A 15,076-nucleotide genomic window follows, 5' to 3' on the forward strand; every position below is an offset into this window, starting at 1 on the left:
TGGAGGTGGGGTGCACGGGAGTCTGGAGGTGAGCAGTTCACCGAAAATGAGGCCTAGGCCTCATTGTCAAGGGCAGGGACCTGCTTTCTGGAGCGTTTGCCATGCGAAGTTGTTCTGCTTTTGATTTGAAAACCTCCCCTTATGTTAAGCACATCCAGGACTTGGGGACTGTGGCCAAGTGCCTGGCTCCCCTGTTCTGAGTCTATTCAAATCCAGTAGGCGCCACCGAGCGGAAGTTTCCTTTCCAAGGGGTAAAGTGACATCCGTGACCTGTCACCTCATATCTGCCCCAGGCCTGGGGCCTGCCTTCTGGCTGCCTGGGGGCCGTTATTTGGGAATGTTTACTGTGTCCCAGAAACAGACTGCCTCGGCCAGTGCTGAGGCCAGGATTCTGGTAGAGATAATGCCCTGATTGTCACTTGAACCGTTGGTGTCTGTGCATAACGTCTGCAAGAATAAAGAAGAATAAAGCAGGCCTGCTCTGAGTACTCGAGGCACCAGGTCCTACCAGGGATAAAACCTACAGGAATGAAGGAATGGTGAGGGACACGCTGGGGCATTTCTGTGGACAAGGACTGTCCCCCCCAAGAGGCTGGACCTTCATTCAGACTGAACAAAAAAGTGTTTGTAGTACAGCCAGCAGGTAAACCAAATAAAGAAATAAAAACGAATTGCTGGCACTGAGAGGCAGCCCTGCCCAGGTCCACTCTTGCACCGTGTTTCAGGACCCCGAGCTGGCATGGGAACTGGCTCCCTGTGATTGTTGGAAAATGCCACCTTTCAGAGACCCCTCCACTGGTAACCGGGGTGCTCTGGCAGGCTTGCTCAGGGTCCCGGCAGATGGTGCATCCACCCCGGCTCAGGAGTAGGGGGCAACGCCACACCACACAGCTGTCCAGTGGGTCTGGGGGCGGGGAGATGACCTTAGTGACATCATTCACTCGTGATCTGTTCCCTGTGGGTCATCCAAGGCGGGTTTCATCTCAAGTGCCTTCCCCACACCAGGCAGGGATGTCTAGGCCAGTGCTTGGGAGTGCACACTAATGGCTGGCTCTGAGTGAGGGGGGGAGGACCATCCGCTGGTGCCAGCACATAGCAAAATCAATAATGTGTTGCAGCGATCAATGGTTTTCTTGCTGGTCCTCTGTGCTTCTAGAGGGAGCCTGCCTCTCCCACACTGATCATGGACAGGCCCAGGCTTCCCGCCCCTCCCTCTGGGTTCCGTTTCTGGTGGGGGGAGGGGGGGTTCGGCCTGGATGGTGGCCAGGAGCCTCTTCCTAACCCCTTGTTCTGTGTGATGAGCCTGGGGCCGGAGCTCTTTGGTTGGCAGTTTGGACCCATGTTCCCTCCCCACCACCAGGAGTCCCCAGTGTCCCTGGGTTAGGCCCCTGCTGCTGTGTAAATGAATTGGCTTTCTGATTGTTCCATAATTTACAGCAGCCTTCCCCTCATGCTAAGAATTTGTTTGATCAGAAGAACTCCTGGGAAGGTGATGTGGCAGGTAGTGGCTCCCAGTGCCCCCAGTCCCCCATCCCCAGGCTCTTCTGAGAGTGATAGCAGTGGCCACTTAACTGTCCAGGCCTGCAGGGCGCTGTGGGGTGAAGCTGGCCATGTAAAAATACACAAACGAACTTACCGTCAGTTGACTGTTGAGGGTGGTTGCTGGAAGAAAGACTACCGTCCTTCCTGGGGCTTGGCAGGTGCAGCCTCCCCAGCGCCACCCGTGCCACTGGGGCCCGTGGCCGCTTGGGGATGTCTCGGGGCGTCACCCGAGAGCAGGCCGGTCGGGCAGGCTCCTCTGCACTGGAGACTCAGCGCAACTCATGGCCATTTCAGCCTGCCTGCTGTCAAGAGGTGATGTGGGGAAGTGGAGATTTATTAAGAGGAAATAACTGTTGATTCAGTCAAGTGGAGACAGCATGTAAGTGGGCCTCACCTGGAGCTGGGGGTGGCGTTTTTCGGTACGTCAGCTAAGGTGATCTTTGGGATAGGCAAATTGGCTCATCCCGATTCCTTGGAGTGGCTCACTTTCCAGCTGCCTGACCCTTCCCGAGTGCATGAACGTTTACCTGGCAGGGTAGTACCTGGGCCAGGCATCACAGCAGCCCAGGTGTCGTTCCCCCATAACTGCCTTCCAGCGTGCCCTTGTGATCCTCCAGTGGGACAGGGTCCCTCATTTGCTGTGAAAGTCTCAAGATGCTGTCTATGAAAGTAGAGACTGCACCCCCACCCCCACCCCCCGCCCCGGTCGTTTCTGCATAGCAGCCGGGATTGCAGGCTTTGAACAAAATGCAGTCAACCTGCGTTTGACCCAAGAATCACTCCTTTCAAAAATTATGGTATTTATGAGACAGTTGGACATTTGTTGAGTGAATGATGATTTTAAAGGATAATTATATTCCTTAGTAACAGCATTGAGGTTACGTTGAAGCAATCTTTAGCCTTTAGTGATAGATACTGGAGTTATTTGCAGAGGAAATGATACAGCATTTGAGATCTGTTTCAGATTAGCACGGGCGGGGGTGGGGTGGGGTGGTGGAGAGGCAGGATTGTCCATGGTTGGATGGTTGTTGGCTCTGGGTGACCATACCTGAGAGTTCGTTATTCTGTTCAGGCCACTTCTGTGTATTTTTGAAATTCTTTATCATAAAAAAGTTAATAATCTAAGAATCCCATTCCACCCCCCCCCCCCAGAATGCCATAGGATCCTTCACTTCATGAAATAGTTGAGGTTTACTTTAAAAGAAGTGCCTATGTATTAAGTGAAAACACTGCTCCTTAGTGTAGACTGTATGGAATGATCCCTTTTATGCATGTGTAGGTAATAAGGTGTAGAAGCATCTGGAAGGACAGACGCTGTGTACTGAACAGATGATGATGGAGTGCCACTGTGGATGAGTGGGGCAGGCACTGCTCCAGGCTCTCAGGACATAGCTCCAAGCAAGAGTGACGGTCCGGCTAGCAGCAGGGGTGGGAGGGAAGGATGTGTGTGTGCATGCGAGTGTGTGTGCTTGTGTGCTGAGGGAGGGTTGAGAAGGGGGAGGGTGGGAGGAGCAAGGGGAACCTATCCTTTCAACCCCATGTACTTCTGTGTGGTTTGTTTCTTTTACAGTGGGATTATTTTTGTAATGATAAAATGTATTTTTAAGAAGGGGTCTCCATTAGGAAATAGAATAGCCTATTTTAGGGCTTCCCTGGTGGCGCAGTGGTTGAGAATCTGCCTGCCAATGCAGCGGACACGGGTTCGAGCCCTGGTCTGGGAAGATCCCACATGCCGCGGAGCAAATGGGCCCGTGAGCCACAGCTACTGAGCCTGCGCGTCTGGAACCTGTGCTCCGCAACAAGAGAGGCCGCGATAGTGAGAGGCCCATGCACCGTGATGAAGAGTGGCCCCCGCTTGCCGCAACTAGAGAAAGCCCTCGCACAGAAACGAAGACCCAACACAGCCATAAATAAATAAATAAACCCAAAGTTTTAAAATAGCATCATTTAAATTCAGGATAAAAAAAAAAAAAAAAAAGAATAGCCTATTTTAAATATTAAATTTCTGAATCTAAATTCTAAATGGATTTGACTGGTAGGAATTCATGTTCCTACACAACTAAATAACGGATGATGTGGCTTAAATGAGGCATTCAATGAATCGATAGTCACTGATGCTCCGAGTATGTGATCTGTGGGCCGTGAAAAAGAGACATTGATACCCTGACCTCGGCAATAGCGGAGACAAGACCCAAACCCTGAAAATTAAACAGCAGCATCATCTCTCAATGGGGGCAGTAAGCTGAGGGACCATCCTGGGCCTGGGCCGTGGGATGGGGAAGGCCGGCAGCTCAGACCCACCATAGTCCTGTTTTAAGTGGAGAACCACATTCCCTTCCATGGGACTTGGCCCAGAAACAAAAGCAAAGACGGTCCAGGGCCTTCGTGGGTGGATTTCCACTGCTAGTTGGATGACCTGCCACTGTGGGGCTGTTCCACACATTTTTAGCAGTTGCTGTGTTTTCATTTAGTAGAGGGTATGTTAAGTCACTTTAATCTATACCAACAAAAAAGCATAAAAATCCTATATCCACAAAGTAAAAAAGTACAAGTTTTCTGGGATCCTAAGTTTTCTTTTTTTTTTTTTTTCTATTTTCCTGTCCTATTGCAAGAAATTTGAGTTGCTTAAGCACCAGAATATAATCTGCTTTGATCTAGCATTTGGGTGTTGTTTGGCTCTGACGCGTGTTTTGATTTTGTTTGCAAGGACACTACGTTCCCGGGGGCCTGCCCTGAATAAGGGCCTCAGCTGGACCCCACTTTGTTCTCACCGTGTGTTTGGGAGTTTTGTTTGTCGTTGTTGTTTACTAGTATTTTCCGTGGCTGTGGGAGGGCACAGCCAGGCCTGAAGCAGAGTGGCTCTGCTCTGAGCCTGGGGTCTTGTCTGTGTGGCCGTGAGCCGCCTGCCATCAGAACGGGCTGTAAATACACAGTCCATTTTCCCATTGAGATCAGACATATTCCTGGCATCTTAGTGCTTCCCAGAGGGCTTAGGGATCTTGCCCAAGTAGAGCTGTGCTGTCCGGGCATTCAGGGCACACAGGAGGTCTGTGTGCTTTGTAGGTGAGGTCCCATCATTCATCTTTCTTGAGGTGAAGGAATTAGATACCTTTAAGCCCCCTTTCAACTCGCAGATTTGTCCACTTCATGGAGTCTCACCATTTCCCCCAACAAATGTTTATTGAGCTCCAATTGCAGCAAGAAACCAAGAGACAGAAGGCTCTGCCAACTTGGCACTTATGGTCAAGTAGCGGGTGATGGAAGGCTAAGGAGAAGAAATAAATCAGAATGTCATGCATTGGGGCCATAGTGCTATTGTGGGGTCCAGGTGCTCAAGGGAGCCAGCAGTTTGGGGGAGTGTGAGATTTGAAATCAGGTGGCTGGTGGGCTGACGGAGGAGGTGAGGAGTGACCCTGGGGGACATCCCAGCACACTGTAGGAAGACCAGAGGGCGGGTGAGGCTGGAGCGGAGGAGCAGCCCCATGCAGGTGGTGGGTCTGGCTAGATTCTGGCATGTTGTGAAGATGGAGCCAACAGGATGATTGGAGCAATAGAGGAGTCCAAGGTGACCCCGAGATTCTTGGCTCAGGCAACCTGAGGGATGGAGTGGGCATCATCCTGAGATGGACTCTCTGTGGGCAGAGCAGTTGTGGGGAATTCGGGAGGGCGGCTGGCTCTCCAGATAGTACCTGTGAGCTCCTTTGCTGTCCATGTGCCGGTGGTGAGGGGCTTTTCAGGCAAGTGAGGCTGGAGTTTGGGGGAGTGGCCTGGGCCCGGCAATCAACCTGGCTACTGCCGGCACACAGGTGTGATTTTTAAAGCTGAGTCAGCACAAGATGGCAGGAGAGTTGGATGGATGGAGGAGAGGAGAGGTCCAAGGTGAAGGGACCAAGAAGGAGTACCATCAGGGCAGGAGAAAGCCAGAGGTGTCGGGGGCATCCGGGGCCATGGGCAGATCATGCATGGGGAGGAGGGGCTGCCTGGCCAAGGAGTCCAGTTAGACGAGGACTGAGAATTATCCTTGGAGAATTGACCTTAGCAACATGGAGGTCATCAGTGTCCCGATGAGAGGTATAGGGGAGCGGTGGGCCAGGAAAGGGGGAGAAGGAGAGCTCAGGACAGCAAGAGTCGGTAACTTTTTCGAGAATTTTGCTGTGAAGGGGGCGCTGAGAAATGGGGAGGAGCTGATGGGTATAAGGATTTGAGAGAAGCCTTGTTTCAGGTTTCTGTCCTGAAGGGAAGGACGGAGTAGAGGGGAAGAGTGATGAAGAAAGTGGGCTGGGGCCCTTGCCCAAGTCCTCCGATAGGGACAGGTGGGAGGCCAGCTGTTCCCCCGCAAGCAAACTTTCATTGGCTCTAGTGTGCGCTGCCCCTCTGCTTGGCCCTGAGGTATGCAGACAGGGGAGAGGAGCCAGAGCCTCAGAGAATGGTTATGGAAGCTTGTGACAGCAGAGCCTCTGAGTACGGCAGTGGGTGCCCAGGGGTGATGGAGCGCTCTTGGGTGGTGAGCACAGAAGGCCTGGAGAGCTGAGTTTGCTAGGCTCCTGGGCAAGGGGTGGATGCCCTCCTGGCTGAGAGGACACCTGTGCAGGGTAGGAGAAGGGCGAAGGGGGACCAGGTCCACTGGCCTGATGGGCCTGGCCAGAAACAGAGGCTGAAAGTGGGGCTGTGTCCTCACAGCCAGAATGTGAACATTTCCCTCCTGATGTTAGCCTGGCATTTCCTATATATAGCCCCAGCCACTAGCGAGGATCTGCGTGTTATCTGCAACACTGCCTTAATTCCATATCCACTGAACGCTACGTGAATGAGAGAGAGAACCCGTCTGCAGGAGTGGTTCCTATGCCAGCGGCATCACATCCCCCGAACTTGCCACAAGTGCAGGTTTTCACCTCTACCCCAGACCCCCTGAATCAGAAGCTCTGTGTTTTAATAGGCCACCCAAGGCTGGGCTAAGCACAGCCTGCCCTTGTGGGCTGCACTCTGGAGGGCAGACAGGAGGACAGAGGCAGGGCTGTGGGCCTCACTCTGGATGTCCATTAGACTTGGGGTGTTTGCCTGTAGAAACAATGTTTCGTTAACCAGTATTATTGAGGCATAATTTACGTACAATAAAAGGTACTGTTTTAAGCGCCCTGTTCAGTGAGTTTTGACAAAGGTACACAGTTATGCAACCGCCGACATAAACATGATGGAGGCCAGGCGTGGATGAACTCTGGCCTGCAGGTCAGGTGCACCTCACACATTCATGCACCCACACCATCCCTGGCCACTATCAGCGGGAGTTGAGCAGTTGCAACAGAGATTGTTTAGCTGTGAGCCCTCCCCAAATTTCCTGTTGCCTCTTTGCATTCAGCCCTCCACCCAAGCAATCACTGATCTGCCGAAATTAGACTATTATGAGATTTGTTTCTTTAAGAGTTTCAAAATGGAAGCATGTATTGTAGACTCTGTGTCTAGCTTCTTTCCCTTGGCACGTTTTTGAAATTTGGTACACGTGGGTGTACCATGGTTTATTAATTCATTCACCTGTTGGTGGATGTTTGGATTGCTTCCTGTTCGAGGTTGTTGTGAATAAAAGTGCTGTGAGCTACAACTCAACACAAAAGGATAAACAACCAGTTGAAACATGAGCGAACGTGTTATTATCTCCAAAGAAGGAAGACAAATGACAAATAAGCACATGAAAAGATGCTCAGCATCGTTAGTCACTAGGGAAGTGCAAATCCAAACCTCAGTGAGATACCGCTTCCGTCTCGCCAGAATGGCTTTTATCAAAAAAAAAGGAAAATAATAAGTGTTGGTGAGCATATGGAGAAATTATAAATTTCATACATTGCTTTGAGAATGTAAAATGGTGGAGCAACTTTGGAAAATAGAGATTCCTCCAAAAGTTAAATACAGAACTGTCATATGACCCAGCAATTCTACTCCTGGGTAAATACCCAAAAGAATTGAAAATAGATATTCAAACAAAAACTTGTATACCACTGTTCATAGCAGCACTGTTCACAATTTGGGAACCAACCCAAATGCCTATCAGTGGATGAATGAATAAATAAATGTGGTCCCTCCAGACAATGGAATATTACTTAGCTGGAAAAGGAATGAAGTACTGACACGTGCTGCAACATGGATGACCTTTGAAAACATTATGCTAAGTAAAAATAGACACAAAATGCACATGTTGTATGATTCCATTTATACGAAATGTCCAGATTAGGCAAATCTACAGAGTCAGAAAGCAGATTAGTGGTTGCCAGGGCTTGGGGCAGGGGAGAATGGGAGCGACTGCTTAATATGTATGGGCTTTCCTTTGGAGCTGATGCAAATGTTCTGGAACTAGATAGTGTTGATGGTTGCATACCCTTTAAAATGGTTAAAGTAGTAAATTTGGTGTTATGTGTATTTTACCACTATAAAAAAGATATAAAAAATGCTATATTCATTCGTATGCACATCTGAGTGCAGACAGGTGTTCTCGTTTCTCTTGAGTAACTATTTAACAGTAGAATTGTGGGGTTGTGTGGTAAGTGCATCTTTAACTTCATAAGAAACTGGCAAACTGTTTTCCAAAGTGGCTGTATCATTTTACATCCCTACTGCTAACGTGCGAGCACAGTTATTTCACGTCCTTGCCAACACTTGCCGTTGTCAGTCTTTTTAATTTTAGCTATTCTAGTGGGAGTTGTTGTGCTGGGTCATAGACATTCTAGTTGAGTATCTTTTCCTGTATTTAGTAGCTATTTGTATTTATTCTTCTACGTTTTTGTTCAGATCTGCCGACTTTTAAATTGGGTTATTTGTCTTCATATATTTGAGTTCTAAGAGTTCTTTACATATTCTGGATTCAAGTTCTTTGTTAGATATTTGTATTGCAAATACTTTCTCTCAGTCTGTGGCTTACCTTTTTACTTTATTAATGATATCTCCTCGGCACTTCCCTGGTGGTCCAGTGGTTAAGAATCCGCCTTCCAATGCAGGGGACACAGGTTCGATCCCTGGTCAGGGAAGTAAGATCCCACGTGCCGTGGGGCAGCTAAGCCCGCGTGCCGCAACTACAGAGCCCACACACTCTGGAGCCCGCACCACCACTAGAGAGAAGCCCGCCTGCTGCAACAAAAGATCCTGCACATTGCAACTAAGACCCAACGCGGCCAAAAATTAAATAAGTAAATAAATAAATATTTAAAAAAATGATATCTCTCAAAGGGCATACATTTTTAGTTTTAAGTCCAGTTATATCAATTATTTTTAGTAGTTTAGGCTTTCTGTGTCCTATTTAAGAAACTTTGCCTCGCCCATAGTCATAAAGATTTTCTCCTGTGTTTTCTTCTGAAAACATTATGGTTTTATTTTTTATGTTTAGGCCTGTCATCTATATTGAGTTACCTTTTAACTGGAAAGAGGTAAGAATTGAGGTTTATTGTTTTGAGTGTGGATAGCCAATTGTTCCAGCACCATTTGTTAAAGAAACTATCCTTTCTCCACAGAATTATTGGCATCATGTTTGAAAAGTAATTGAGAATCTGTGTGGCTTTGTTTCAGGCTCAGTTCTGGTCTGTTTTGGCTTATTCACCATTGACCCTAGAACCACTCTGTATTCATGACTTGCTGTATAGTAATTCTGGAAGTCAGGTAGTGAGACTTCAATTGTACTTCCTTTTCAAAATTGTGTTGTCTAGCCTAGATCCTTTGCATTTCCATATAAATTTAAAATCAGCTTACCAGTTCTACGAAAAAGCCTGCTTGGATTTTGACTGGGGTTGCATTAACTCCTTAGATCAACTTGGGTAATGTAGAAATTTTAACAGTATTGAGTCTCAGTCAGTGATCATGGACTATCTTTCCGTCTGTGTTTGCCTTCCTTCATTTTTCTTAGCAGTGATTTGTAGTAGTCACTGTAGGTCTTATACATATTTTATCAAATTTATTCATAAGTATTTTATGGTTTTGAATGTTATAAATGGATTTAAACATTTTTTATTTTCTAATTGTTTATTATACTATAAAGAAATACAGTGGATTTTTTTTTTTTCACACACACACACTGTATTTTATTTTTACAAGAGATAAATAGACTGACACCAAGCATTGTACATGGATGACCACAACAAAAGCAACAATGATTGCAATTACCAAACCTGAAACACACTCATACTATGTCATAATATTGACATTCAGTCCAGTAATCCTACAGTGGATTTTTATATTGTTTATTCTATCACCTTTCTAAATTTACTTATTTGTTTGAGTAGCTTTACTGTAGTCCTTCAAGATTTTTGCACAAAGATAATGACAGTTACAAATAGGGACCATTTTACTTCTGTCTTTCCAATTCAAATGCTTTTTATTTCTTTTTCTTTTATTCCATTGTCTAGGATGTTTAACGGAAGTGGTGACAGTGGGCATTCTTACCTGTTCCCAATCTTAGGAACAAAGAACTTGTCTTTTCATTAAATATGATGTTAGGTGAAGATTTTATGTAGATGCCTTTTCTTTTTATTTATTTATTTATTTTTGGCTGTGTTGGGTCTTCATTACTGCACGCGGGCTTTCTCTAGTTGCGGCCAGCGGGGGCTACTCTTTGTTGTGGTGTGTGGTCTTCTCATTGCGGTGGCTTCTCTTGTTGTGGAGCACGGGCTCTAGGCACACGGGCTTCAGTAGTTGTGGCAGGCGGGCTCAGTAATTGTGGCACATGGGCTTAGTTGCTCTGCGGCATGTGGGATCTTTCCGGACCAGGGCTCAAGCCTGTGTCCCCTGCATTGGCAGGCGGATTCTTAACCACTGCGCCACCAGGGAAGTCCAATGCCTTTTTTTTTTTTTTTTTTTTTTGAGGTTAAGGAAGTTTTCTAGTTTGCATGGAGTTTTTATCAGGAGTGGATGTTGAATTTTGTTATACGCTTTTTTCTGTATCTGTTGAGATAATCTTATGGTTTTTCCTCTTTTTTTTTCTTAGTAAATATGGTGAATTACATGAGTTAATTTTTGAATGTTAAACAACCCTGCATTCCTGGCACAAACCCCAGCTGGTCATGATGTATTATCCTTTTTATGTACTGCTGGATTCAACTTGCTACAATTCTGTTAAGGTTACTTATAGCTATATTCATGGGGAATATTGTATTCTTTTCCTGTAATACCTCTGTCTGGTTTCTGTATCAGGGTAATGTTGGTCCCACACAATGATTTGGGAAGTGTTCCCTCTTCATTTATTATTATTTTAAGAGTTTGTGGGCTTCCCTGGTGGTGCAGTGGTTAAGAATCCGTCTGCCAGTGCAGGGGACACGGGTTCGAGCCCTGGTCCGGGAAGATCCCACACGCTGCGGAGCGGCTAAGCCCGTGCGCCACAACTACTGAGCCTGCGCTCTAGAGCCCATGAGCCCCAACTACTGAAGCCCGTGCGCCACAACTACTGAAGCCCGCGCACCACAACTACTGAAGCCCGCGTGCCTAGAGCCCATGCTCCGCAACAGGAGAAGCCACTGGAATGAGAAGCCCACACACTGCAATGAAGAGCAGCCCCTGCTTGCCGCAACTAGAGAAAGCCCGCGCGCAGCAATGAAGACCCAATGCAGCCAAAAGTAATAAATAAATAAAATAAATAAATTTATTAAAAAAAAGTTTGTGTAGAATTGGCATTGTTTCTTCCTTAAACATTTGATAGAATTTATTAGTGAAGCTATCCTGGATTTTCTTTGTGGGGAGAGTTTTTAATTATGAATTCAGTTTATTGATATAGGGCTATTAAGACTTTTTAATTCTTTTTTATAAATTTATTTATTTATTTTTGGCTGTGTTGGGTCTTCATTGCTGCAGGCGAGTGGGGGCTACTCTCCGTTGCAGCGCACGGGCTTCTCACTGCGGTGGCTTCTCTTGTTGTGGAGCACGGGCTCTAGGAGCACGGGCTTCAGTAGTTGTGGCACGTGGGCTCAGTAGTTGTGGCGCACAGGCTTAGTTGCTCCGCGGCATGTGGGATCTTCCCGGACCAGGGCTCGAACCTGTGTCTCCTGCATTGACAGGTGGATTCTTAACCACTGCGCCCCCAGGAAAGTCCCTCTATTTCTTTTTGAGTCAGTCCTGGTGATTTGTGTGCTTCAAGGAATCTGCCCATTTCACCTGAGTTGTCAAAGTTGTTGGCATACAATTGTCTATAATATTCCTTTATTATCCTTTTAATGTGTCTGGATTTGCATGATGTTCCCTCTTTCATTTCTGAGCCTGGGATTCTTTAAGGAAAAAAAACAAAGCGAAACAAAACCCCAGTGTCTGTCCCCACACCTGCCCAGTTACATCAGAATCTTTTGGGGTGGGAGGGGGGGCATGGATCCATGGTTTTGACAACTGCTCAGGTAATTCTTGTGCAGCCAGAATTGAGAACCTTTGACGCAGAGGAAGGAGGGATTAATCTTTACTTACTGGTAGTCCAGGCAGGCCTCCCAGAAGGGGGAGAGGGAGGATCTGAGAGAGCAGAGGAGGATTTGGGTCCTGGGGTCTGAACACAGGGTTTGTTTGGAGAAGAGCAGGCCAGCAGCCTTGGCGGGGGCTTTAGGTTTGGTGTGGACCGTTGGGCCTGCAGGTGCAGAGGGCATTCTGTATGTGCCAGATCTTGGAGTAAGCGAGAAATGGGAAGGAAAGCAGCTGGCCAGGAGACAAGACCTGGAACACCAGACCACACGGCTTAGACTTCCTTCTCTGCAGGGTTGTTGTTTGTTTTTAAGTGAGATCTCCTGAGGTATAATTTGTGATCAGGAAAGTTCACCCATTTTAATGTCCTGTTCTATGAGTTTTGAAACATAGTCATGTAACGACCACCAAATCAAAATATGGAAAATTTGCATAATTCCACAGATTTCCTTGTGTCTCTCTGGAGTCAGGTCCTTCCCCCACCTCCCCCCACCCCACCCCCCCCACCCAGCATTCACAGATCTGTTTTCCGTCCTTGTAGACTCTTCCAGCATGTTGTATAAGTGGAGTCATACAGCGAGCAGCCTTTGAGTCCAGCTTCTTTCACTCTGCCTAATTGTCCAAGGGTTTGAGCAGTAACTAATGCGATCAGATCCATGGTTAGCGGTGACTCTGGCACCTGTGGTTTATGAGCTGGAAAGGCGAGGATGGAGACAGGGAGGCCGTTATGGGAAAGAGTGACCTAGTGATATTTATGGTAAATGACCTGCCAAATGCCTTCTATACCTGTCTCATGGAATCCTGACCACAGCCCTATCAGCCCTGTTAGGACAGTTCTTCCCTCTTTTACAGGTGAGGACGTTGAGAATGGAGAGAATAAGAAATTTATGCACGGGGTCACTCAGCCAAGAAGTGGTGGGACCAAGATGTGAGCAAGGGGGCGGGGGCCTGAAGCCTGCAGGGAGGTGCAGTCTGCATACACAGCTCCTGATGCACTCACCGAGGGGTGGCCATTGGTCGAGGTGTTTTAAAAATTTTAAAGATGTGTGAACCCTCGGCCATGGCTGTTCAGTGTCTAGAAGTTTATCCTAAGGAGTCACGGATGTAAAGAATCATTTATTAGAAAGGGTGCCAGGTGTTGATAAACAGAAAGCCCACATACCAGCTGAAAGCCACTGACAGATGGTCAGGGATGAGGAGATACAGTTAGGCTAACCCATCTCTAAAAATAGTAGTGTAAAACATGACTAATTTGATGGGGGATCAACATATCACATCAGGTGCTGAGAACCATTCCTAAAGCAGTACGTACAGCGAGGACCTATAATTTGCCTAGAAAGCACTAGATAGACTGTGTCCAGAATAGGAGTCACGTGGTTAGTTGATGATGTGGCTTTTGTTTTCTCCTTGGTGCTTGTCTGCATGTCTCCAGTTTTCTGCAGCAATAAAGGAAAAATACAGAGAAAAATGGAAAAACACAACTTCATATCACATGTGCGGATACACACACGTCATATGCCTTGAGAGTCTGACACGCTTTTCTTAGACTTGTTATACCTGCCTTGTTTAAAAAGCAGGTGGGAGTTCTGTTTGTTGTACTTTTAAATGAAAAGCATACTGTGGGAAGCAGACCAGCCACGCTGGCCTTTCCAGACAGGGCGAGAGTAGCTGCTGGGGTGGGGGTGGGGGCGCGTGGCTGCCCTGAGCCACGCGCAAGGGGTGGGCCCGCCACTCTCCTCCGTGCCCGGCTCCAGCGAGAGAGCCCATCCTGACGGTCGGCATGGGGTTGGCCGCGAGGTCCTGCCTAGGCCCTGGGTGTGGTGTGTGCGGCCTCAGCAAGGCCTGATCCGCTCGTGAGTGGGGTCAGCAGCACCGGTTCCTGGGGGCTGTGGGATTACAAAATGAGGTGACAAGTGAAACATCCCTTCTTGGCAGACTTTGCACCGGGATGCGCATGGAATTCAGTGTCATATTTAAAACCAAGCTTCAGAGAGGTTTCAGTGCCTGTCTAACGTTGCTGAAAACATTTTCTTAGAATGTTAAAACCTCCTGGCAATCAGGGAGCCTGGCAGCTTTCAGACCCTGAGGGCGGCTCACATTAAGACATGCATTTGTACTGTGAGGCAGCATACCTGCATACGTGTGTGTGCACACGTGCATACAGGCGCGCACGCACACACACACATGCCCCGCTAAAACCAAAGTTTTCCTCAGCAGGGCACTCACCCCTGACCACGTATGATGCTCTCTGATATTTTGTTCAGTTGCATCTTATTGAAAACTGTGTTTTCACCCCCACATGGAAAAATACGAAACCCCATTTTGTCATCTGGCCCTACGTGTGGCTGCATGGACATTTTAAAATTTTGGCATTAAGCAAATGTGTGCAGGCTACATATTATCATTTTATTTCCCACATCAGCCAGTGGCTGTGGTGCCCTCATCCTTGGTTTCTGTGAGTTGGGGGCTGAGTGCAGGTTGGAGCCTGGAGTAGAGGAGGTGCCCCCGCCTCTGCAACAGCTGCCATGGGGCCACACACGGGTGCCAGGAAACTGGGTCAGAGCAGAGCTCCTGATCCACAGAAGTGGATCCTTGGCGGGGTCTTTGAAACCTGACGGAGTGGCTTGGGTTTCAAATATGGGATCCCTCGGGCCTCCCTGGAAGCAGGGCGGCCTCCGTTATGTTTATGTCCCTTCCCACTTGATGGACAAGACCACCAAGGGAGCAGGGCTTGGTTTTCCCTGGCAAACCCGGGAGGGGGTGGGAACACAGTTTTTAAAATAGATGCTCAGTGCTTAGGGCCTGGAGATGCAGGTCCTCTCTGGTCTGCACTGATGGCTCTGTAGCTCCCTGAACCGGTGGGCATGGACTTTCTGTCCTGGGACGAAGGCACCACTTACAGTGAGCAGAAGGGACAGACGCCCGCTTCAAAAACAAGCGAGACCCAGAGCACACTCGCTCTCCCCTCTCCCTGGGAGAGGAAGCAGCATGTGTGCGCACCAGCCCTCTCCCAAGGCCCAGACTTCTGCTGAGATGTTTTATATCAGGACTATTTTCAGGCCTTGGCTAGCATTTATGTTGCAGTCCCTAAAGACAGGAAAACACTTTGTCCAAACACAGCCCCTTT

At 47.8% G+C, this 15,076-nt stretch overlaps 1 protein-coding gene across 1 annotated transcript in view; it reads left to right on the forward strand.

Annotated features, from left to right (window-relative positions):
• SEMA4D (semaphorin 4D) overlaps nt 1-15,076 on the forward strand; it is a 106,829-nt gene that overhangs the window by 756 nt on the left and 90,997 nt on the right. The window lies entirely within an intron of this gene.

This window comes from Eschrichtius robustus, chromosome 10, assembly GCF_028021215.1.
Source record: "Eschrichtius robustus isolate mEscRob2 chromosome 10, mEscRob2.pri, whole genome shotgun sequence".
Classification (NCBI taxonomy): domain Eukaryota; kingdom Metazoa; phylum Chordata; class Mammalia; order Artiodactyla; family Eschrichtiidae; genus Eschrichtius; species Eschrichtius robustus.